This window comes from Oncorhynchus keta, chromosome 10 (assembly GCF_023373465.1).
Source record: "Oncorhynchus keta strain PuntledgeMale-10-30-2019 chromosome 10, Oket_V2, whole genome shotgun sequence".
In the NCBI taxonomy this organism is placed as follows: Eukaryota; Metazoa; Chordata; class Actinopteri; order Salmoniformes; family Salmonidae; genus Oncorhynchus; species Oncorhynchus keta.
The window spans coordinates 67,443,566-67,466,830 of NC_068430.1; the positions used below are offsets into that span (position 1 = coordinate 67,443,566).

General features: G+C 44.4%; 1 long non-coding RNA gene across 6 annotated transcripts in view; it reads left to right on the top strand.

Annotated features, from left to right (window-relative positions):
- LOC118376075 (uncharacterized) overlaps positions 1 to 22,616 on the top strand; it is a 28,246-nt gene extending 5,630 nt beyond the window's left edge. For 4 of the 6 annotated variants that reach the window (XR_004823961.2, XR_004823959.2, XR_004823962.2 and 1 more), the window contains exon 4: positions 21,094 to 22,614. This is a non-coding gene — a long non-coding RNA (uncharacterized LOC118376075). Of the gene's footprint in view, positions 1 to 16,880; positions 16,947 to 21,093 lie in introns of all 6 variants that reach the window. The other 2 variants (XR_004823964.2, XR_004823963.2) reach the window with 2 other exon arrangements.
- The last annotated feature ends 649 nt before the right edge of the window (positions 22,617 to 23,265 follow it).

The following is a 23,265-nucleotide window of genomic DNA, read 5'->3' on the forward strand; positions in this document are numbered from 1 at the left end:
TTAGGATGATGAATTTGTAGCCTAGTTGACAGTTGGGTCACGTGTTAACACTTCATGATTTTTGTGAATAATTTCAATAGGTGTGTAGTCTAACTCTTAACTAAAAGAGAAATAATAGTTTTTATCTTTTTTTAATACTTTTGTTTTAAAAGCAAATAACTGATATAGGCCCATGTGTTCAACTGTCACACTCCCTTTAAAATCAAATGTGTTAAAATAGAGAAGGCCCAGTGCAAGAATAAGATGGGGCTATCAGGTTTATTACACTGATATGTTTGGATTTATTCTCAAATGGATTCACCTGATTGGACTGATTCTGAGCCCATGGAGAGTAAGAGGTCAGGTCACCATGACTACAGCAACTCTAAGACACAACCCACTGGGCACAGATGTCTATTCCATATTGGTTCAATATAATTTCATTGAAATGGTGTGGAAACAACGTTACTTCAAACAGTGTGCACCCAGTGAGAATGAAATTCAGCTTTTAAATTCCAGGATCTCTTTAACGGGAATAAACCATGCTTTTTAACAACAACCCTTCTACACTGACGCTTCATTCCCACAGTTTTTGTTGTAGTAGTAGTTCAGAAGAGAAAATGGTAGCATTAGTTGCCCACCTGGTGGCAGTGTTGGTTAAATATTACATTCACCTCCTTTGTGCTGAATTCTTTCCATGCAGCTCTGGGTTTATATAGTGAGTTCATTCAGTTCACAGGCCCCGTTCAAATACTCAAAAAATGCATCCTTCCTTCCTACCTTTTCTTGAAAGTAATTACAGATCTGAATTTGTGAAAACAAGAGGGAGCGAACCTTGCTCTGGGCCCGGTTTCCCTAAACCATCTTAAGGTTAAGTTCATCGTTAGAACCTTCGTAGGAGCATTGTTAAATCTCTGAGCTGGTCACCAAAACTCTTGTTATTAACGTTGCACTTGAAAACGCTCGTGATCTTAACGCCTGCCTCAGACCACTCATAAAACAGTTAAATGTGTCGTGAGTGTTCTGTTCGGACGGTACAGACCGAAGTTAGCTGATCGGCTCTACCGACTTCAGACGAGTCCCAATATGCTTGTGGGGGTCGTAGAGCAAAACGAAGAACACCCATTGTGTTCGTGAGAGTCATCTTTCCACAGAGGGTTCATAGTAGTTTGGAGGTCAAACCGTTCAGACGCTACAGACGGGATTTTCGGGGTGTCCCCATGGCCTGACACACGGCTCTTGCTCTGCCACTTTTCACCGCAGATGCATAAGTGCAACATCGGCGGATGTGGTGGATTGAGACGCATCCAATGCACATATCCCTAGTTTAAACTGGGGATGTTTTTATTATGATTATTAGACTAACGTGCGCAATGATGTGACAAATCTGTGATTTCATTTTTTTTGCCTATTTGGGTAAGTATTAGAATAAGCAGCCTCAATATTGCAGCCGTAATTGGTAATATCTCTCTAGGAGCTGATCCGTTGTCAATATTGTGAAATAACATTACATTTAAGGTAGATTTTAATGGAGAAAGCTGATCCGAGAGCAGGGCTCCCTTTCTTTCGATCCGATCAGGAACGATACATGCGCCAACGACGCACTTAGACTGCTCTCTCTGTGTGTTGTTTTGTGAAATGCATGTTACATCTTCGGCCGTTGTAGGAACGACGCATCGTTAAAACACTTATAAGCCTAAATTCCATTGTGATCAGGGAAACCGGGTCTAGACCTATCCAATTTCAAATAAATCTGTCTTTACCTCAAGGAAGGAAGGAAGGAAGGATCCATTTCTAAAGTAGAAGAACAAGGCCCACACATTCACTTGCCATTTAAAAGGACTTTCCCTAGTATCATTCACAAAGACAGTTGTTTTGATGAGCTAAGAATGAAATTATTTATTGTAACCAATCTGATTCATGTAATCTAACATGATTTAGTGGTGTGCTTTGTCCTCAGATATTAGGTGTTCGATCGAGATGATCAAATGCTTTGGAATTCTCTGCTCCGTGCCTGTAGATGAATTTTAAAACAAGGCTCCTCCGTCTTTTAAAGAGAGAATTATTTAAGATTGGATCAATCACCATCAAAGCAGACCACTTGCAGTTTAATGTGCTTCTATAATCATCTGTGAGAATTTAAATGTTGCTCCAAGGGCACTGTCAGACAGTCAGTGTGATGTTGCACTGAAGGCCAGTTCGCACTGGTGATTGTCTTCATTCAAGAGAACAACATCCCCCTTGTCATGATTGTGAATGGGGATACTCAACATAGGCTATATCATCAACTGCTATATAAAGAGCATAACGTCTAAAAGGTTTTCAATCCCTTATGGGAACTTGGCTTTAAAGGAATTAAGCATGAACATGACATTTTCCCCTGGTAGGCTCAATCCAGGTCTGTGCAAGCACCCCCATAGACTAGATCTGGTTTGCTTGTTGTGGGTTGTATTAACAGCAGTGAATGCATTGTTGAGACACATGTCTATTGTCAGATGTCAGTTCCAATCATGTGGAGAATGATTAATACCCCGCTGTCCCAGTAGATATCTACCACCACTTACATTTTGGACGAGTTTCCAATGGTGGTTGGTTGATCAACCCTAGCCACAGATCTAGGATCAGTTTACACTTCCAAATATTTTACTTGACCTTTATGACAGGAAAACACAAAACAGACCCCAGATCAGCTTCTAGTAACAACCTACTCATACTCTCCTGTATCTGGATCAGACTCGGGCAGCTACATATTTCTACTCTGTGACTCCGCAGCCATTGATTTGTGATCTCCATCCAGTGTCCAGTCATTTAGTCCGGTAATTGGTTATAACCACAGATCTACGATTAGTTTACCCACCACAAACCCAATCCATAACCATTAGGAGTGGAAAACTTAAAGCCCAAGATCAGTGACTAGGTAGGCGCAACATAACCAGCACCAGCTCCACATAATTTCCACTGTGTGACTCAGCAGCCACAGCCGTGTGATCTCCCTGGTGATTGATCTGGTATTAATAGCCACGTTTAGGCTCTAGCACAGAACAGGAAGAGGCTGTTGTTAGCTGCAACCAGAGCTGACCAGAACAGACCTACAGCAAACTGCTCCTTACTATACTCTTAGATACACTTAACACCTCTGACTACCGACATTTTGTTTAATCTCTTTTGTGTTCACACAGCAAAGACCTTGAAGTCGTCAACCACTCAGCCTTGTTAAAATACTCCAAACCTGGAGATGGCAGTAGTGTTTTTTGGCAATGCATGTCAATGTCTGTTGCTTAGTTTATGGTCTAGAGTCCAATGTTGGTTAGCGAGCTAGCTAGATAATGTTGTTGCTATGTTGTAGAAAGCCCTTGTTGATACTAGCCAGATGGACACAGCTAGATAACTACCGAGCAAGATGATGAAGAAACAACATAATTCACTCTCCATAATCCCATTTGAGTTGGCAAGAAAGGCATTTCACTGTGCATGTGACATTAACTTGAAACTACTGCCAGTGTGTGCCAGTCCATAGCCAAATGTTTACCTAGCTAACGTTAAAATATTCGCTAGCTAAGGACATTGTACTAACACTGGCAGCTGTTTCGATGAAACTAATCCATTGTCATTTAATTATAATGTCAGTGGTTAGCTGGCTTGGAGGAAGTATTTTGTGTTGTGTGCATTGCATTGCATTCGTGCACTTAGCTAGCTACCATCCCATAGCCTACATTGCATATCAAGTGTGACTGGCTCATCTATTTAACCATGGAATTATGGAGAAAATGCTGTATATTTTTTCTATCCCCCCCCCCCCCTTTTTTGTTACTCCTTTTGGCTTCCCCATGTGGGAGTTTGTGCTCTCTGATTGGCTCAAAGTTGTTGACCACTGATGAACTAATGCGATTTTACAAGTGTAATATCGTCCTTACCGGGTCGGCATGCAGCAGGTACCATTTTTGTTCTAGAAGGAACGGATCCCACTGCGTACCTATTGGCAGTGAGATTCTCGGTGTTTCATGCTTTACAGGAGCAGGCTAGTGTTGAGATGTGCTACGTGGATTTATGATACAAGAACATTATGTTGAGGTCCTGTAATTGTGTTAATTGCTCTTAGCAGGGGTCTCTTAACCCATCAAAGGGCTAGTCTTCCTAGTCTTGTTCAGTGGGGTCTTACTTCATTAGACCTTGTATAGTTGTTCTTGTTTAGTTGCCACATGAGACTAGTATATTCACTAGATACCACTGTCCAAGGCTGTGTTTACGCAGGCAAACCAATTCTAATCTTTTTTTAATCAAAATGTGCATTTTGTTTTATAGAGCTGGTCTGATTGGTCAAAATACCAATTAGTTAAACAAATATAAGAATTGAGCTGCCTAAGAACCATGGTGAATTGGTTTTAATTCAATTTTACTTGACCTAGTGGGATGCCATCATCCAGTCCAGGGTTTGGGGTGACAGTGCACTGACTGACTCTAGTCTTCCATGTCTCCTTTGTCTGTGGAAATAGCTGGCAAAGGTCTCCATGCACATTGCTGACCGGATAGACGTTAGATGTTTCCTAACGTCCACGTGGGACAATGAAATGGTGCAATGCGAAAGGACAGACACTGGCCGTGAGGGCTTCCAAGTGGGCCAGCCCTGTTAATATAATAATAATATATGCCATTTAGCTGACGCTTTTATCCAAAGCGACTTAGTCATGTGTGCATACATTCTACGTATGGGTGGTTCCGGGAATCGAACCCACTACCCTGGCGTTACAAGCGCCATGCTCTACCAACTGAGCCACAGAAGGACTGTTAATTTACAAACCCCTTTGATTTTTCAGGTTTCAAAGCTAATTGCTGTAGTCATTGCGTAAGTAATGTTTGTTAAATTGTGTTTTTTAAAAATATATATATATTTTGATTAATTACAAGGCCACCACCAATATCTGGTGAACATGGCCATGTTTTGCTGAGTCACTTCAATTTTTAAATTATTTTGTGTTTTTGAGAGTTGTCACACTATGAAACAACAGTAGTTGTTCAAAATTGGGTAAGATGGATGGAGTTAGATATATGGAGTTAGATATAGCCTTGATTTTAGCAATTCTCTTACAATCAACTTTAGTGTTCTTTTTTTTCAAGGTTTGTCATTCACATCGCTGCCTTACCCTGCTAATGCTGTTCTCGAAATGTGTACAAAACCAAACCAGTCCCCCAGCCTGCAGTACCACCCCAGGCCCAGAAGGGGCCAGTGTAGCTGTGTCAGTGGTGGAGTTGCCCTCTGGCCTGTTGGGATGCAGGGCTCATAGCTGGTAGCCTGGCTGACTGCCGTGTCTGTGCTGTGCACTGGCCTGTGACGCCTCCCTGCCTTTGTCTGCAGACGTGTGGTGTCTGGGTTAAGGTGCTGCTAAAACAAAGCCCTTGAACAGTCGATCTCAGACAGATGGAGAGAGAGAGCGAGAGAGATGGTGTGAAAGAGGGAGGAGAGGATGATGATATAGGAAGCACCTATTACGTATTGGTACTTTTAGCCCAAGCAGCAGGACTGTGAATCTATGGGGATTGTATACTGATGAATGCCGTCTGTTTCTGTCTGTTTTAGCAGAATTTTTATCACATATGAGACTGACTAGTATGAAGCTGATAATCCAGGGTGGATATTTAACAAATGTAGTGCAACCTATTGTTCCCATCCTATTGATCTTTTCCTAATGTGGCTTTGGTATCTCTACAATATCTCCACTCCAGAGGAGGCTGGTGGGGGGAGCTATAGGAAAATGGGCTCATTGTAATGGCTGGAATGGAATGAATGGAATGGTATCAAATACCTCAACATATGGAAACCTCGTGTTTGACTCCATTCCAGCCATTACAATGAGCCTCTCCTCCTATAGCTCCTCCCACCAACCTCCTCTGCTCCACTCCTACCCTGTTATCTGCTGTGTTTGCTGCACAGCTCCCTCCACCGAGTCTCATGGTCTTTAAACCTTTGATCGCAATGCAGAACCCTGCATCCTCATTCTGTGCATTACTCTGAGCGGTGATAAGCATGCTGGCCGGCCCCCTGACTCCCACACGCTCTCTACATCACAACACCAGGAATGTGCCTTTTACATGAGTTACGCTAGTCTTTATCACAGGCACTGATAGACCCTCACCAAGGTTTCTCAGGCCCTTTTTTTTATCCATTCAGTGGATAAAGAAACTCCTTCCGGTTCTCTTAACCCCCTAGCTCCCTCGTTTCTCCTCTTTCTTCTCTTGTTCAGGAGTTCGTTTGATCATCCACTGGCCTTGGGTTGGCCGGGGTCGTGTTCGTTAGGGCACGCAACAGAAAGTGTTCTAAAACATGAACGTGAGCATTTCTTATTGGGCAAATCCAGCCTGTCCCTCTGTGTTTGTCTGTTTACTTCCGTTTGGTGCCTCATAAACACAGCCCAGTTCTTGTGGTCAGTGGAAACAATGTGTGAGTAGCTAACTCCTGTACAGCTGCTTACAAATCTATTAGGCCAAACTTCTCCATAGAGATTTAAACAGCACACAACACTGGTATGTTACATGTCATAGCCCAGTGGGATGTCTGTGGCCACGAGTCTTTGTTAATCATCAGGTCAGCACTGGGCCACTGGCAGGCGGAGGCTCGGCTGTTTGCTGTTTCCTCAATCACTACTGATGGACTGAGTCAGTCGGGGCCCAGATTATTTCCTGCTTAGGTCATGTGGTCTGACCTAAGCATTTGATATATTCCACTGTAATCAGGGCTAGGAATTTGACCTAGCCTGGTTATGTGACCTGTGCCCGTATTGATCGCTGATCTAAGATCAGTTTTGCCCCCTCTCATATCTGAAGTGATGGAGGAAACGGACACATACAGGGAAGTCATGAAGAAATCAAACCACACAACACTCAGATTTCTGGACGTTGTGTTTGGTGTTTAGGATTCTGTGTTCTCTATATATTGATGACTATTTTTCCACGTTACTTTTGATCAGCACTCCTACTCTGACACACTGACCAGGGAAAATGACTTGCCCTACGTATAGTACAATAACGGGTCAACTATGGAAGTAAAGTCACCTAGTCTATTGAACACCAGTGCTCCAGCATGAACCGTCCATTTAATGTATCTTCTATCTAGGCCTTGGGCAGGTGCCAGTAGTAGTGGCAAAGTGGCAAATTTTGGAAGCAAAGGTGACAGTTGGCAGAATGGTACCTCTGTACTGGTAGCATTGTGATTTGGACCATACTGACTGCACGAGCCTGGCATGCACGCAGGTGTGTGTCTGACACTGTGGGCTCTGTTTTCGGCTGTCATTAAGGCGGCGCTAGTGTCAAACGCACGTTAGTTTGCAATTTAGTCATGTAAAAACGCACTACCTTTTTCCAGCCCTAACGCCAGGTTCAGCAATTTACCTTTGTTATATCAGCTCGCTTGCCCTCAGATGAGCAGGGTGGAAATATTTGAGGTGTCCTTTAAAAACATGATCCAAAGTGCTAATTTCAGGCAGCGCTGATAGGGATATTTAAGACCAACAAAAAGCTGGTTTTAGTGGTAACGCAGTTGGTTATTGAGTTCCACAGTCAATGTGTCATAATGCCCATAAAACCTAGCTGTCAAACAGGGAAATGGTTCCAATCGTTTTTCCACTATTCATTTTTCCCGTAAGGGATTTTAGAAACACTTAAAATAAGGGCTGTGTTTCGTGTGGGCTTACCCTGGTGGGACGTTTTGTAAATCTCTCTCGGACAAGGTGACTTTTATCAAGATATTCAGCAAATTTTTATTACAACCAAACTTATTAGAATGATTCACCTTCCTGGTTTTATTGTGACAATGTCCTTGGCACGCTTGCAATGCAACTTCTGGAGATGTGTGAATGCGATCTGATCTGTAAGATGGTTCTGATTTTTGTTCATAAAACATAGGCCTATTTGGGAGCAGTTTAACGGTTAGTGGACATTCTCCCTTTCTCTTTATATTGGGTCCCCTGTGAAAAGTTTGGATGTGCGTAAAACCCTCCATAGTCTGCATTGTTTTAATATTATATGCCCACGGGGAGAAATGATGGTGCCTGTAAGTGTGACACAGCCTATATTGAAAACAAGTTTTTGCTTAGTTTTGTTTAGAATTATTCGTTCTTTTAATGCTTCATCAATTTACTCCTGATTATTGACAGTGTTTAGCATGCCCATGCTCAGCCGTAATGCAATTTACGCTCGACCTAGCCTTTATATCAGTGTGAATGCTATTGAGGCTATGCAATTACTTAGAACAATGTGGAATGCAAATGGGTTCAAGTGAACGTATTTAGCAAAGATAGGTCTACATTTTGTTATCTGGTTTCTGTAAACCATTTAAAAAGCTATAACAGAGTAACATTGGATTTGGAGTTGATTCCAAGTCTATACATAAGTCCATAAATACACAACTTGAAGCAACCACATATTTGGCCATGGAACACATTCAGATTGGCCAGTGAGGGGCCAAGCCTGGACACCCACAACTTGTTTATTCATCAAAACCCACCTTTTTTGAGCCAACGCCACCCAAGTTCACAGATTTAATTGTGATAGTGAAAATAGCAACAAACAAAACTTCTGACACACTCTGAACCTATAGTGCTACCCCCTGCGCTTAGATTTACTATAACCAAAAGGTTGCTGGTTCGAATACCTACGCCGGATAGGTGAACAATCTGTCGGCGTGCTGTTGAGCAAGGCACTTAACCCTAATTGCTCCTGTAAATCACTCTGGATACGAGCGTCTGCTAAATGAACTAAATGTAAAGTGTGTGTATATCCAGGACGAGCAAGGCCGCTGGTGGTTGAGTGCTCGTAGGAGTTGGTGACCTCGTTCGCTCGATCTGCGACAAAGGAAAGGCAGGAGACGCAGGGAAGAGCTCAAATCACTGGTGTCTGTCCCAGTTTCTCTCTCCCTCTGGTACACTTACACACACTGGCTCTCTCTCTCTCTCTCTCTCTCTCTCTCTCTCTCACACACACACACTCGCTCTCTCTCACACACACACACACTCGCTCTCTCTCACACACACACACACACTGGCTCTCTCTCACACACACACACACACTGGCTCTCTCTCACACACACACACACACTGGCTCTCTCTCACACACACACACACACTGGCTCTCTCTCACACACACACACACACTGGCTCTCTCTCACACACACACACACCGGCTCTCTCACACACACACACACACACACACACACACACACACACACACACACTACCCCACCCCAGTCAGACACTTCAAGAGATTGGCAGATTTCCCTCCAGTACTGTACCACCTCTGAGAAGAATGGACCATTGCCCCACTGCCCAGCATGAAAGCTATACCCTGTGTTTATTTATGACTTCCATTTCATCTTGAAGCAGCCATTCAGCCCTCTAGAGTACCTTTGTACATAGCTTGTTGCCACACAATGACTGCATTGAGACATAAAACGGAGCCATGACAGACCTAAATTGGTTAGAGTCCTTGTGCGTAGCAGCGTGTAAATCTGAGTCGGGATCGCAGGGCATCTTCTTCCACTGAAATGTACTGTATTTGCCTTTCGCCAGGCAGGAGCTTTGGTGTGTGTGTGTGTGTGTGTGTGTGTGTGTGTGTGTGTGTGTGTGTGTGAGAGAAAAGGACAAGCGTTATCGATGGAGGCCAGAAGTGAGGCTGGTTGGAGGGAAGGATGTTCACTGACTGGGAAGGGATGAAGTTACAGTATATGTAGATCTTTCTCTGTGTATGTTTTTCTCTGTCTCCTCTCCCTGTCTGCCTGACCAAATGACCCCCACCCCTCCCTCCATCTTTCTCTCTCTACTATATCATCAGGTCCTGGCACCACCAGTGAAACTCCCACACTCCTCTCCTTTTGGCCTCCTTTACTGGGACGTTTTATCTACACACACACAGTGTGTATGTGCTGGTGGCAGTGTACATGAGTTAGTGTTCAGTCTGACACTACTACACACCATCTGCTTGTAAGGATATCGGAGGAACATTCTAGCCCTTTCTCTCCCGCTTGCATAACTGTTTCTATCTTAATTCTGAGCTATCGAGTCACTAACGCGATAAAGCTTGGGATACTTGGGTATTCGGAAACACACCGGATGCTATTCTCTCCCGATGCCCTTTGAGACTCCACGTATCAATTATAGACCTGGGTTCAAATACTATTCAAAATCATTTCAAATACTTTATTTCTGCTCATTTGAGCTTGCCTGGTTTAATGGACCAGTAGATTCTTCCCAGAACACTCTAGGCTAGAACAAACGCTTAAAGTATTTGAAAGATTTTTAATAGTATTTTAACCCAGGTCTCATGTGTTGCTGTGAGGAATGTGGTCAGTGTGACTGTTTAACGTAGGTTCACCTGAGAGGTTTGGCCTTCACACCTCCTCATCAGCCAAGAGGTCAGCGGGGCCACTGGTAACTGATCTCCGTGGGCATTGGCTATGGCTATCTCACCGACTCGTGCTCTGGCTCTCCTTTTCTGACACTAACACACACTCTTGCTCTCTTCTGAATCTCTCTCTCTCGATATAGATACAGTGCCTTTCGGAAAGTATTCAGACCCCTTGACTTTTTCAAAATGTTCTTACGTTTCAGCCTTATTCTTAAATGTATTAAATAAAACAATATCCTCAGCAATATACACACAATACCCCATAATGACAAACACAAAAACAGGTTTTTAGAAATGTTTGCAAATTTATTAAAAACAGAAACCTTATTTACATAAGTATTCACACCCTTTGCTAATGAGACTCAAAATTGAGCTCAGGTGCATCCTGTTTCCATTGATCATCCTTGAGCTGTTTCTAAAACTTGATTGGAGTCCTCCTGTGATAAATTCAATTGATTGGACATGATTTGGAAAGGTACATACCTGTCTATATAAGGTCCCACAGTCGACAGTGCATGTCAGAGCAAAACCCAAGCCGTGAGGTCGAAGGAATTGTACGTAGAGCTCAGAGACAGGATTGTATCTGGGGGAGGGTACCAGATCTAGGGGGAGGATACCAAAACATTTCTTCAGTATTGAAGGTCCCCTAGAACACAGGCTGTAATTGCTGCCAAAGGTCCTTCAACAAAGTACTGAGTAAAGGGTCTGAGTACTTATGTAAATGTGATATTTTTTGCTTTAACATTATGGGGTATTGTGTGTAGATTGATGAGGGGGGAAAAAACAATTGAATCCATTTTAGAATAAGGCTGTAACCTTATATGGCTGTAACCTTGGGGCGGCAGCGTAGCCTAGTGGTTAGAGCGTTGGACTAGTAACCGGAAGGTTGTGAGTTCAAACCCCGAGCTGACAAGGTACAAATCTGTCGTTCTGCCCCTGAACAGGCAGTTAACCCACTGTTCCCAGGCCGTCAATGAAAATAAGAATATGTTCTTAACTGACTTGCCTGGTTAAATAAAGGTAAAAAAAATATATATATATATATATATATATATATAATGTGGAAAAAGTCAAGTGGTCTGAATACTTTCTGGAGGCACTGTATGTGGCTGGACAGGCCAGGGGGGGCTTTACTCTTTGCTTTACTGTTTCCAGGAAGCAGGAAACGCAGTCTTGAGTTTCCCCTTCCTTCCACCTCCTTCCCTCCCGCTTCCAGCCAGGTGGAGAAAATAGACAAGTGTCTTGCCATTAAAAAAAAAAATAATAATAATAAAAGAATAATGTTCACAAACAGTACCTTTTGGTTCGTCTCTTACTTCAAAGAGAGGTTCCTATTACAGTATGTCTCAGGATTCACTTATCCTGGCTCGTCATCTTTTTTCCCCCTGCTTTGACCGAATACCCGAACCAATCCAATGCAGCGAGAAGATTCTGTCATCGTGACTTAAGTTCTCTCTTACATCATGCCCTGCTATACATCATTAAGAGCTCGGCCACTATAAATCTTCACTCAACGTTGAACTAGAAGAACGCGAATGCCAAGAAGGAGATCCCATCATCCAGATTGGTTTCAATGGAGGGAATCAGGAAAAATCTAGCCTGGTACCAAATCTGTTTGTGCTCTTGCGTGACTCATAGGAGTTGACAAGACTGTGCAGCAGATCTGGGACCAATTTAACCAGGATTTGGATTTGAAAGCTCCCGCTTTGTTTGAGCAGTGTACAATTGGCTCAGCATCGTCCAGGTTTGGCCGGGGTAGGCCGTCGTTGTAAATAAGAATGTGTTCTTAACTGACTTGCCTAGTTAAATAAGATTGTTTTTTATTTAACATTTATTGGCTGGGTTCGTTTTGGATTCTCAGAGTAAGGGGAAGGAAGAAGCTGTGCAGGCACTTTCTGGAACTAACCGTCAATCATCTGACATCAGATTGCCCATCAGAAGAATATCTACACTTTGATGACCACATCTCTCTTCGACATGTGACCACTTCTGTCAGCACGGTCTGACTAAGAACCTGGATGGTCTTACCCCAGGAAACTGGGACTACTTTGAAAAAGGAGGATAAAGAGCATTCAATGTCTGCATAATTAGTGGCTTATGCTTTAACTGGGACAAAACTATGCAATTATCCCCATACCATCACTTCCGTATCTGACATTTCCCAAATGTATTTTGTTATTGATTGTTCTTGTTGTAATGTGACCAGGCCCTTCAGCATGTATCCCCCCCAAACAATTAACATTTACCTTTTTGAGGTAGCCTACTAACCTCCTGTTGGCAGTACTCACTACAAACCACTGTTTTTGGTATGTCAGGAAGGCTTACTTCTTCGGGAGGTCCGGAACAATAGGGTTTGGCTTGCTTAGCTTTGTTGTCGGTTGCATCTCTATTTAGTTGGCTTAAGTGTGTGTGTGTGTGTGTGTGTGTGTGTGTGTGTGTGTGTTGTTGAGTTTGCCTGTGTGTGTGTTGTTGAGTTTGCCTGTGTGTGTGAGAGAGACAGAGAGAGAGAGAGAGAGCGAGAGGGGAACTCCAGTCCTCTCCTCCCCCTCTATCTGGTGACTCAGAGAAATGTGCTTGGCTCCCGGCAGGCCGGCCTGCCAAAGCACTGGGCCTGATGAAAACACACTGAAATTGACGGGAGAATTCCTTGGTAGAATCTTCTAGGATTATAGGGCCTAAAGCTTTCTCAGAGGCCCAGATCTGATAAGTAAGAGCATAAAACTAAGAGCATAAATGTGTACTGAAGCCTCAAAGCCTCCTAATGGGTTTACTTTGCAGCTTTGGTACGGCATGTGAGTCTCCACGTTTTGTGTACTTTGGATGTGAGCCAGTTGGGTGACTTTAAATCCAATGCAGTTGCACTTACATTAAGGATACAGAAGTGGATTGGTTGTCTTGTACGGAATATATTTTTCCCCTACATGGTCAAACAGGGCTACACTGGACTACAATGCCAATGTGGCATAGTCCACTTCGGGGTCGTGTTCAGTTGAGCACGCCGTAGCAAAACTATTTGCAGTTGACTCTTTGTCTCTTTCTCTCTCCCCGCCCCCAGGATTCTACTGAATTGCTCTAAGAAGCCAGCACCATTATTTCTTAGAATACACTCAAGCTGTTCTTTGTTTTTCATAAGACATTTAGACAGAACCACCAAATGTAGATATCTCGTAACTCAACCGACTGCTTCCACATGGTCTAAATGGGAAGATAACAGTTGAGTTTCTTGGCTGTGGGGTTTAATGTATTGGCTGTAGTAGTAGTTGGCTAAACTCCCTTAAGATGGCTTTTTTGAGATCCGTCAAGCCTATTATGCTGGCCAACGATGTTCTTGTGGAATTGCATTCTCTTTTGTTTTCTGTTCCAAGGTATCCCTCGTATCACATCCATCTCATAGTTATAAACAATAGGGCCACGGTGTGTGTGTTGATACTATCTACAGTGCATTCGGAAAGCATGTTATGGCCTTATTATAAAATGTATTAAATAGTTTTTTTCCCCATTAACACACAAACCCCATAATGACGAAGAAAAAGGGTTTTTAGAACTATTTGCAAATGTCTACAAAATAATCAAAAAGGGAAATGTATATTTTCATAAGTATTCAGACACTTTACTCAGTACTTTGTTGAAGCACCTTTTGGCAGTGATTACAGCCTCAAGTTTTCTTGGGTATGACGCTACAAGCTTGGCACACCTGTATTTGGGGAGTTTCTCCCATTCTTCTCTGCAGATCCTCTCAAGCTCTGTCAGGTTGGATGGGGACTGTTGCTGCAAAGCTATACTCAGGTCTTTCCAGAGATATTCGATCGGGTTCAAGTCCGGGCTCTAGATGGGCCACTCAAGGACATTCAGAGACTTGTCCTGAAGCCACTCCTGAAGCCACTCCTGCGTTATCTTGGCTGTGTGCTTAGGGTCGTTGTCCTGTTGGAAGGTGAACCTTCGTCCCAGTCTGAGGTCCTGAGCACTCTGGAGCAGGTTTTCATCAAGGATCTCTCTATAATTGGCTCCGTTCAGCTATGCCTTGATCCTGACTAGTCTCCCAGTCCCTGCCGCTGAAAGACATCCCCACAGCATGATGCTGCCACCACCATGCTTCACCGTAGGGATGGTGCCAGGTTTCCTCCAAACGTGACGCTTGGCAATCAGGCCAAAGAGTTCAATCTTTGTTTTATCAAACCAGAGAATCTTGTTTCTCATGGTCTGAGAGTCCTTTAGGTGCCTTTTGGCAAACTCCAAGCAGGCTGTATTGTGATTTTTTTCTTACTGGGGAGTGGCTTCTGTCTCGACACTACCGTAAAGGCTTGATTTGGTGGTGCTGCAGAGATGGTTGCCCTTCTGCAAGGTTCTCTCATCTCCACTGACAGGGCTCCAGAGTTCCTCTGAGTGACCATCGGGTACTTGGTCACCTCTCTGACCAAGGCCCTTCTTCTTGGATTTCTCATTTTGACTGGGCAGCCAGCTCTAGGAAGTCTTCCATTTAAGAATGATGGAGGCCACTGTGTTCTTGGGGACCTTCAATGCTGCAGTAATGTTTTGTCTTCGAGCTCTACGGACAATTCCTTCAACCTCGTGGCTTGGTTTTTGTTCTGAAATGCACTGTCAACTGTGGGACCTTTTTATATAGACAAGTGTGTGCCTTTCCAAATCATGTCCAATCAATTGAATTTACCACAGTTGGACTCCAATCAAGTTGTAGAAACATCTCAAGGATGATCAATGAAAACCGGATGCACCTGAGCTCAATTTCGAGTCTCATAGTAAAGGCTCTGAATACTTATGTAAATAAGGTATTCTGTTTTTATTTTGAAAACATTTGCAAATATTTCTTAACCTGTTTTCCCTTTGTCATTATGGGGTCTTGTGTGTGTATATTGAAAACATGCTTTATTTAATCAATTGTAAAATAAGGCTAACAAAAATGTGGAAGAAATCAAGGGGTCTAATTACTTTCTGAATGCACTGTATGCATGGCCTGCATAACAGTGATCAATCTGGACAACTATACTGAGGAAAGAACAACATCAAGCCAAGACAGTCCTAGTCTAGTGTGTTTTTGTGTGTGTACGGCTGGCAGAGTGCTTATGTTTGGGCGGGTAGATGCGGCAGGTAGCCTAGACGTTAGAGCGGTGGGCCAACAAGGCACTTAACCCTAATTGCTCCAGATCCGCTGTACGACTATGGCTGTAAGACTGTATACCCTGTAAGACTGTATACCCTGTAAGACTGTATACCCTGTAAGACTGTATACCCTGTAAGACTGTATACCCTGTAAGACTGTATACCCTGTAAGACAACACATTTAACTGCATGTATCCGGTATATGTAAAAAAAATAATGAAATGTTCCAAGGGAAAAGGTCCATGGACTTTGATGTCCGTGATGGACTGACTTGGTTCATGTACTCCCATATGCCAACCATGGCCTCCTGTATATATATCCTGTATGTCAGTTACTCTGTGTGTGTGATGTTTTGTATGTCTCTCTTTGTGTATGTGCGTGCAGCACTGCAGGAATGGAGGTGTTTAATATGGCGGCCACACTGCTACTGGAACTCTCTGTGTGAGAGAGGGAGAGGGAGAGAGCAACAGCTCGTTTGTAGTCTGCGACTGAGCCTCGCATCAAACGGCAGTTCTTCAGCCGTTTTCAGCCCGTTCCCACACACACACACACACACACACACACACACACACACACACGCTCACCCCAATCCCTCCTCTCACACTTTGCATCCCACCTAGTTTTGATCCCCTTCATAGTTCATACTACAGATGACAGACAGAGTCACCGATAACCAACATCAAACACTTCCAGATGGCGGCCGTTTTGTTTGCTCCCCCGTATCACCTTTCGGTCTCACTCCCAAACCTCGTTCGCACTGGGACAGAGACTCTGACTCATGTCTTTGTTACATATATGTTTATATTGACTACTAAGTCCATGCGTCTTATGTATGAGCTCCTATATGTCGATCTTTCAGGACTTATATCTATCTAATTAGTCATTCAACTAGACATCTGTATTTACATGGGCCTAGTTTAAACGTCTACTTACTCACACCAACTGTCAGTGGATGTAGCTAACTGCACGTTGAGGTCCATAAGGACTATGATGTTAGTAGAATAGTCAGAGATGCTGATGAGAGGCATGTCTCTTATGGAGGTGAGGAATTATATGTTCATATGGCTTCGCTCCCTGACACTAGTCCTGTATGGTGGGTTCGGGCTGGGTAGAGTACACGGCCTCTCTCTCTTCTCCTGGAGGCCTATGTGACAGGTTTCCACTCCGCCCTTGCATGGGGTGGTCTGTGTTTGTGTGTGTGTGTGTGTAGTCTGGGTCGTGAGGGTTGAGGGTGAGTCATCCTCTGAGCTCTCCCCTCATTATTCCCCCTCACGTCCCCCCCACACACACACCGCACCGTGCCCCAGACACCTTCAAACAACGCTTACCAAACAAACAGGCACAGCACAGTGTTACATGTCAATCATTCTATCCCTTTCACATGTATACAGAGAGAGACAGAGCAGTTATCCATCTCCAGCTGAGTGGCAGGAAGACACCGGAGTCTGCTGAAAATGGTAATACAACAAACCTTTCATTCCAAACTTCCATGCAAAGCTAACATTGGCATGAATGCATGATTTGCGTCAAAGTCAGGATGTTGGCCCATAGGCCTTTATGTACAGTACGTTTAATATTATCTCATTGGTTAGTAGCTGGTATAATAAGACGTGCAGGCTTTTTACCTGTAGGCAGGTAGAATGGGTCGGGTGATATCTGCAAGCATGAATAATTTCTCCCAGATACAAACCTCCCAGATTCCCTGGGGTTTCATTACCCCTTGAGCCTCGCTGAGGTTTTCAAAGCCAAGTCTGATTTGACTGGGAATTGGATTCGCACGCTGAGAGGATCCAACTCATTGAGCTCCCACAGGCAACTTGGTTCTTGTAGTACTGCATCGATTCCTTTCCTTGTCTCCTTTTCTTGTCTCCTTTCCTTGTCTAATTTCTTTCACGACTCTAGTAACTGTCCTTTCACTGCCTACTCTTGGCCTACTTTTTTTATTGTTTTGTATTTATTGTGGTACTTTTTATCTTTTCCTCCCCAATTGTGTGATATCCAATTGGTAGTTAGTCTTGTCTCATCGCTGCAACTACCGTATGGACTCGGGAGAGGTGAAGGTCGAGAGCCATGCGTCCTCTGAAACACAACCCTGCCAAGCCACACTGCTTCTTGACAAACTGATTACTTAACCCGGAAGCCAGCCGCACCAATGTGTCCGAGGAAACACCGTACACCTGGCGACTGTGTCAGCTAGCATGCGCCCGGCCCGCCACAGGACTCTCTAGAGCGCGATGGGTATTGGAGTTCACGGCCTGTCAAACCCTCCCCTAACCCGGACGACGCTGGGCCAATTGTGCTCCGCCTCATGGGTCTCCCGGTCATGGCTGGCTGTGACACAGCCCGGGATCGAACCCAGATCTGCGATGCAGTGCCTTAGACCTCTGCGCCACTCAGAAGGCCCCTCTAGGCCTACTTCTAATCATCACAAGAAGGAGCCCTTAGAGGTCCTGGGTCAAGTTGACTAATAAACTTGCTATCCTGTGGAATTCCACTCTCCTTAGGTATGTTTTGCACTTTATTTAGATGGAACAAGGGGGAGAGACCGTGAGAAGGGAGGACATGGGGATTGAACCCGGGTCTCCAGTGGGAAACAACATATGTGGTTAGAGCCTTGAGCGTTACTGCAAGACAACAGGCTCTGCACCTGTCTTTATAGTTGACACCTATCAACCGTAGAGACGCGTATTGCGATAAGTGGCGCCTGTAGACGTGTACTACAACTCGGCACACACTTGTTCTGCTGAACATCATCGTACGTGTCAGTGTTACCAGATGACGTCAATCCTTCTCCAGTATATTGCTATAAACAAACAATGTGCTCTGTGTCCCAGATGGCACTCTATTCCCTATGTACATGACTTTAAGCCAGAGCCCTTTTGGGGTGCACCCTATAAATTCCAGAAGACTGATTCGTCCAGCAACGGTCCAGAACCGCTCAGCTGCCCGTCACCATGGGATTGTCCGATGTGGATGGAGCTGGAGCGTGGGCAGGCCCGGTAACCAATAGGAACCCGTTGAGGGCAGCATGCGTGGGACGAGGGTCTAGTTAGTTGGTTAGCAAGGAAGGATTTGGAAGTACCTTCCAACTGGGAGAAATTAAACTGTCAAGACTGCAGTTTGATTGGGTAATGGATCTGGTATGTTTCTCCTCTTTGATCTAGTGCTGATCTAGGATCAGGTCCTCCCTGCCCATACAATCTTACTCAATATGATCTGAAAGGAGAAACTGATCCTAGATCAGAAGAGTCAGCTGCATTGGGTAATGGATCTTGTATGTTTCTCCTCTCTCTAATGCCAGGATGCCATAACAGAAGTTTCTCTGATGTGGTTCAGGACTCCAGGGCAGGGTTGGCTCCGTGGTGGTTTTTTAGAAATAACTGTCAAAATGGTGAGGGCGGAGGGGAGACAGTTACCCAGAGACAACCGGATTGGCTAGGCTTGGTCTCACCGCAGCCATAGCAGTCTGGTGAGCTGGTTTTGCCTGGAGATAGAGGGAGGAGAAGGGGTGGTTTAAGAGTTCTTGGCTAGAGTTGATCTGGTGTTACTGAGTGTTTGAATGGTACTTTTTGTTCCGTTTCTACCATGACTCACTCTCTTCTAACTGCTGCCCTGAGGGGAGAGGGTACTGATGTGGTCAAATCATTAGCAGACTGCATGTTCTCCTGCTACGGTAGGCATTGGCCTACTTTCTGACCAATCAATAGCCTAACTCAGTCCCTAGGATGATGAAGTGAGAGTAGATTTCACCAAACAGCTTTCCCCTTCAGTTCTGTCAGTACTGCCTGGACACTGTCGATTGACTTATCTTAGCTTGAGTTGTAGTCGATATGCACATACTGTAGCTAATCACATGATACTCTGCAATTCTCTGAGTATTTTCTCAAACACCATTGCCTAATGTAGGTCCAGAATGATACTTATTCAGAACACCACATGGCACTTATCTACGGATGTTGTCTGCCTGATCTTATCCGTAAGCAGAAATGAAATGTATTCCACTGTCATCGGACAAGCTAATGAATAGTCAATGAACCAAATGCCCTCTCCACCTGCCGGCGTCTCCCCTCCCTCATCAGACCACCAGCGGCCATGTTGTTTCCACTGGTGGGTCGTATATTTAGTCCCGTCGAGGACCTTGAGTGCTCTCCTCGTGTCTCCTGAGGGAGAAAGCCACAGGTGTTTTCTTAGCCTCTCCTTGAGTCTCACCTCACTCCTCTGTCAGCTTATTTAGCCCTCCCATACCGCTCTCTCTCTCTCTCTGGTCTCTCTCTCATTGTCATTGGAGTGCGATACCTCCTCTTTGAGGCCTCGGTCCTCGGGGCACTCAAAGCCCTCCACGTGTCCTTCCAGCTCCGGCAGCATTTCAAAACCATCTGACCCCGGTGTGCTAACTGGGCTATTTTGAGAAGCAGGGATGGCAAAACCGTCTGTCTGCTCTTCGCATGCAATGCAGTGGCCTTCTGAAAAAACAGGACTGTTGAGTTGGGTGGTGTGTGTGTGCATATGATTGGAGAGGAGATGGGTGTTTGGAGATTGCGACCCAGTTAAGTCTTGGGGTGAAGCTGTGTGTTTCGTTGAGTAATGGGGACTAAGTGTTGGAAATGGAGATCTCCTACTGTTACAAAACAGTGATGTCCACAATGATGTCCCTTTCACAGTTGTCTGGACAATGGAGCAATAGCCTATGTCTTGTCACTTTCATCATCATTGACATTAAATATGACACAATGCCCGAATCCCTCAATTGTAGCCGGGCAGTGAAACCGGTCCTTTCCTTTTCGTCATGATCATAACTAATAACTATCTTTTAAACGTATAGCCTACTTAAGATGTAGTTGAGGGTGTATCAATTTAAATAGCACCATGACAAAGTCCTAGATCATCACCACGATAACTTCACTTCTCAGCTTATTTAGCGCCGAGCAGTCGGCACAAACCTCACAAGAGCTAACCACACGCGTTACCTTTTTCCTGTCTGGTTTACAGTCTGCTTTCCTACCAGGTAGACAGAAATCCCCTGAAGTGGAGTACACACTGAGTATGCGTCCCAAATGGCACTCCATTCCCTACATAGTGCACTACTTTTAGCCAGAGCCCTATGGGACCCTGGTCACAAGTAGTGCACTTTATAGGGAATGGGGTGCCATTTGGGACTTAACCTGAGGCCTCCTCTCTCTAATGTTCCTGATCAACTGGTTCAGCAGTGGAACATGCCAGCTATTAACAGAACATAACAGAATCTCATGTAATATTTATGTGGGATTTGAAAATATTACAATGTTTACTTTGAGGAGGCCTAGATTGATAGTAGGCTGCAGTTTTGTGGGAATAATGTAATAATGACTGGTAGGTTTTCTTATCCTTAATTGGGTTTAGATTACTTTAAAGAAAATCTGTTTTCATATATTGTATAACTAACATCTTAATTTAATCACAACGCAGAACATTTCAAACTTGTGTATTTGAGGTTTAAAAAGGCTTCTGAAGTTTAATTTCCACTTTGAAATGTTTATTTTTCCTTATGAAAAATCGATCAACCCCTACAAAAATGTAAATGTAATTATAATCCACATAATAATTCACATTTTCCTTTTTCTCCAGGATTATTTTCCTGCTGTAGCAAACTGCCGACCCCTCCCTCCCTCTACACCCTCAGTTTGAGAGACTTCCCTCTGGCTGGCGCTTCAGAATGCCCATAGCCAGGAAGAACGTGTTCCAACATTCCTGTGTTCCTTGTGCCTATGGACTACTAAATGCAAAGTCAATTGTATCTGTATATGCACTTCTCTATCCAGTGAGTGAGTCAACATATCAATGTCCACTATGTTTTTAGTGTATGAAATGTGATGGACTGACTGGTTTAAATGTGTATGATGTGCAAATGTATGCGATCCTTTTAATGGAAGGTGATGCCAAAGAACAACAACATCCATCCTGGACGAACAAAGTGTTATTCTAAATGTAAGATCCTACATCTGTAGGCCAATCTACATTCTACAGTACGTATCTAACCAAAACATCTGTAGGCCAATCTACATTCTACAGTACGTATCTAACCAAAACATCTGTAGGCCAATCTACATTCTACAGTACGTATCTAACCAAAACATCTGTAGGCCAATCTACATTCTACAGTACGTATCTAACCAAAACATCTGTAGGCCAATTTACATTCTACAGTGCGTATCTAGACAAAACATCTGTAGGCCAATCTACATTCTACAGTGCGTATCTAACCAAAACATCTGTAGGCCAATCTACATTCTACAGTGCGTATCTAACCAAAACATCTGTAGGCCAATCTACATTCTACAGTGCGTATCTAACCAAAACATCTGTAGGCCAATCTACATTCTACAGTGCGTATCTAGACAAAACATCTGTAGGCCAATCTACATTCTACAGTGCGTATCTAGACAAAACGTAGCATTGAGTTGAGCTGGATACACATCATATGACCATTGAATGATTGCTGTGAATCACTTCAACCCTCCGAACATACACACACAAGCTAATGTGTCTGGGTTGTCACACACTGGTCTGAACATGCAGTAGAATAGATAGCTAGTGTAGTACCTCTGAGAATAGGATCTGTAATGTGTCCCCTGTCAGTTGCGCATGTGGAGCTGCCAGCATTGTTCGCTGGACGCTGACAGCTGTGTGTACTTATTGAGAATAAACACAGCTCACAGATCTTGGACACATTCGCATGGGAAGAAGAGGAGAGGGGAAGGCAGACGGGAGTGACTCAAGCCTGTTGTCCACCTACAACACTCTGCTCCATTGACATTAACATGTATCTCAAGGGGGGGGGGTTTAGAATACATGTTGGTTTTAGCCTCCCGATTATCTGCTTTATCTTTCAGCTCTCTGGGGGCTGGCTTGTTCTGTGTCTGGCAGTAGTGCTTGGGGAAGTACAGATGAGGAGTGTCTGCATAGTTGACAATCCTGGGCTGGTCCCACTGGCCTGTATGAGTGAGTGGGCCTTCTGATGCAGCTCCAGGGTGGGGCTCGTGGACTGTCTGAATGGTCCTCCAGGGTGGGGCTCGAGGTCTGTCTGAATGGTCCTCCAGGATGGGGCTCGAGGACTGTCTGAATGGTCCTCCAGGGTGGGCTCGTGGACTGTCTGAATGGTCCTCCAGGGTGGGGCTCGTGGACTGTTTGAATGGTCCTCCAGGGTGGGGCTCGTGGACTGTCTGAATGGTCCTCCAGGGTGGGGCTCGTGGACTGTTTGAATGGTCCTCCAGGGTGGGGCTCGTGGACTGTCTGAATGGTCCTCCAGGGTGGGGCTCGTGGACTGTCTGAATGGTCCTCCAGGGTGGGGCTCGTGGACTGTCTGAATGGTCCTCCAGGGTGGGGCTCGTGGACTGTGAATGGTCCTCCAGGGTGGGGCTCGTGGACTGTCTGAATGGTCCTCCAGGGTGGGGCTCGTGGACTGTTTGAATGGTCCTCGACTGTCTGAATGGTCCTCCAGGGTGGGGCTCGAGGACTGTCTGAATGGTCCTCCAGGGTGGGGCTCTCATCGCCAGCCTCCAACTCATGTGAGTTATTAGTACTGTAGTTTTTTTCACAAAATATGTGAGTCTATAGGACACTCAGCATGGCCACATGGTTAATACCAACAGACCACATTGTATCACTACACTAAGTTAGGCTAAATTAACACAGTGAATGAGACTCAATGGATGGTTTCGTCTCTGTGTGAACCAGGAAGATGACTCTGTAAGGTAACAGCTGAAGCGCGTCGCCTGAAATGCATTTAAACATGACTTA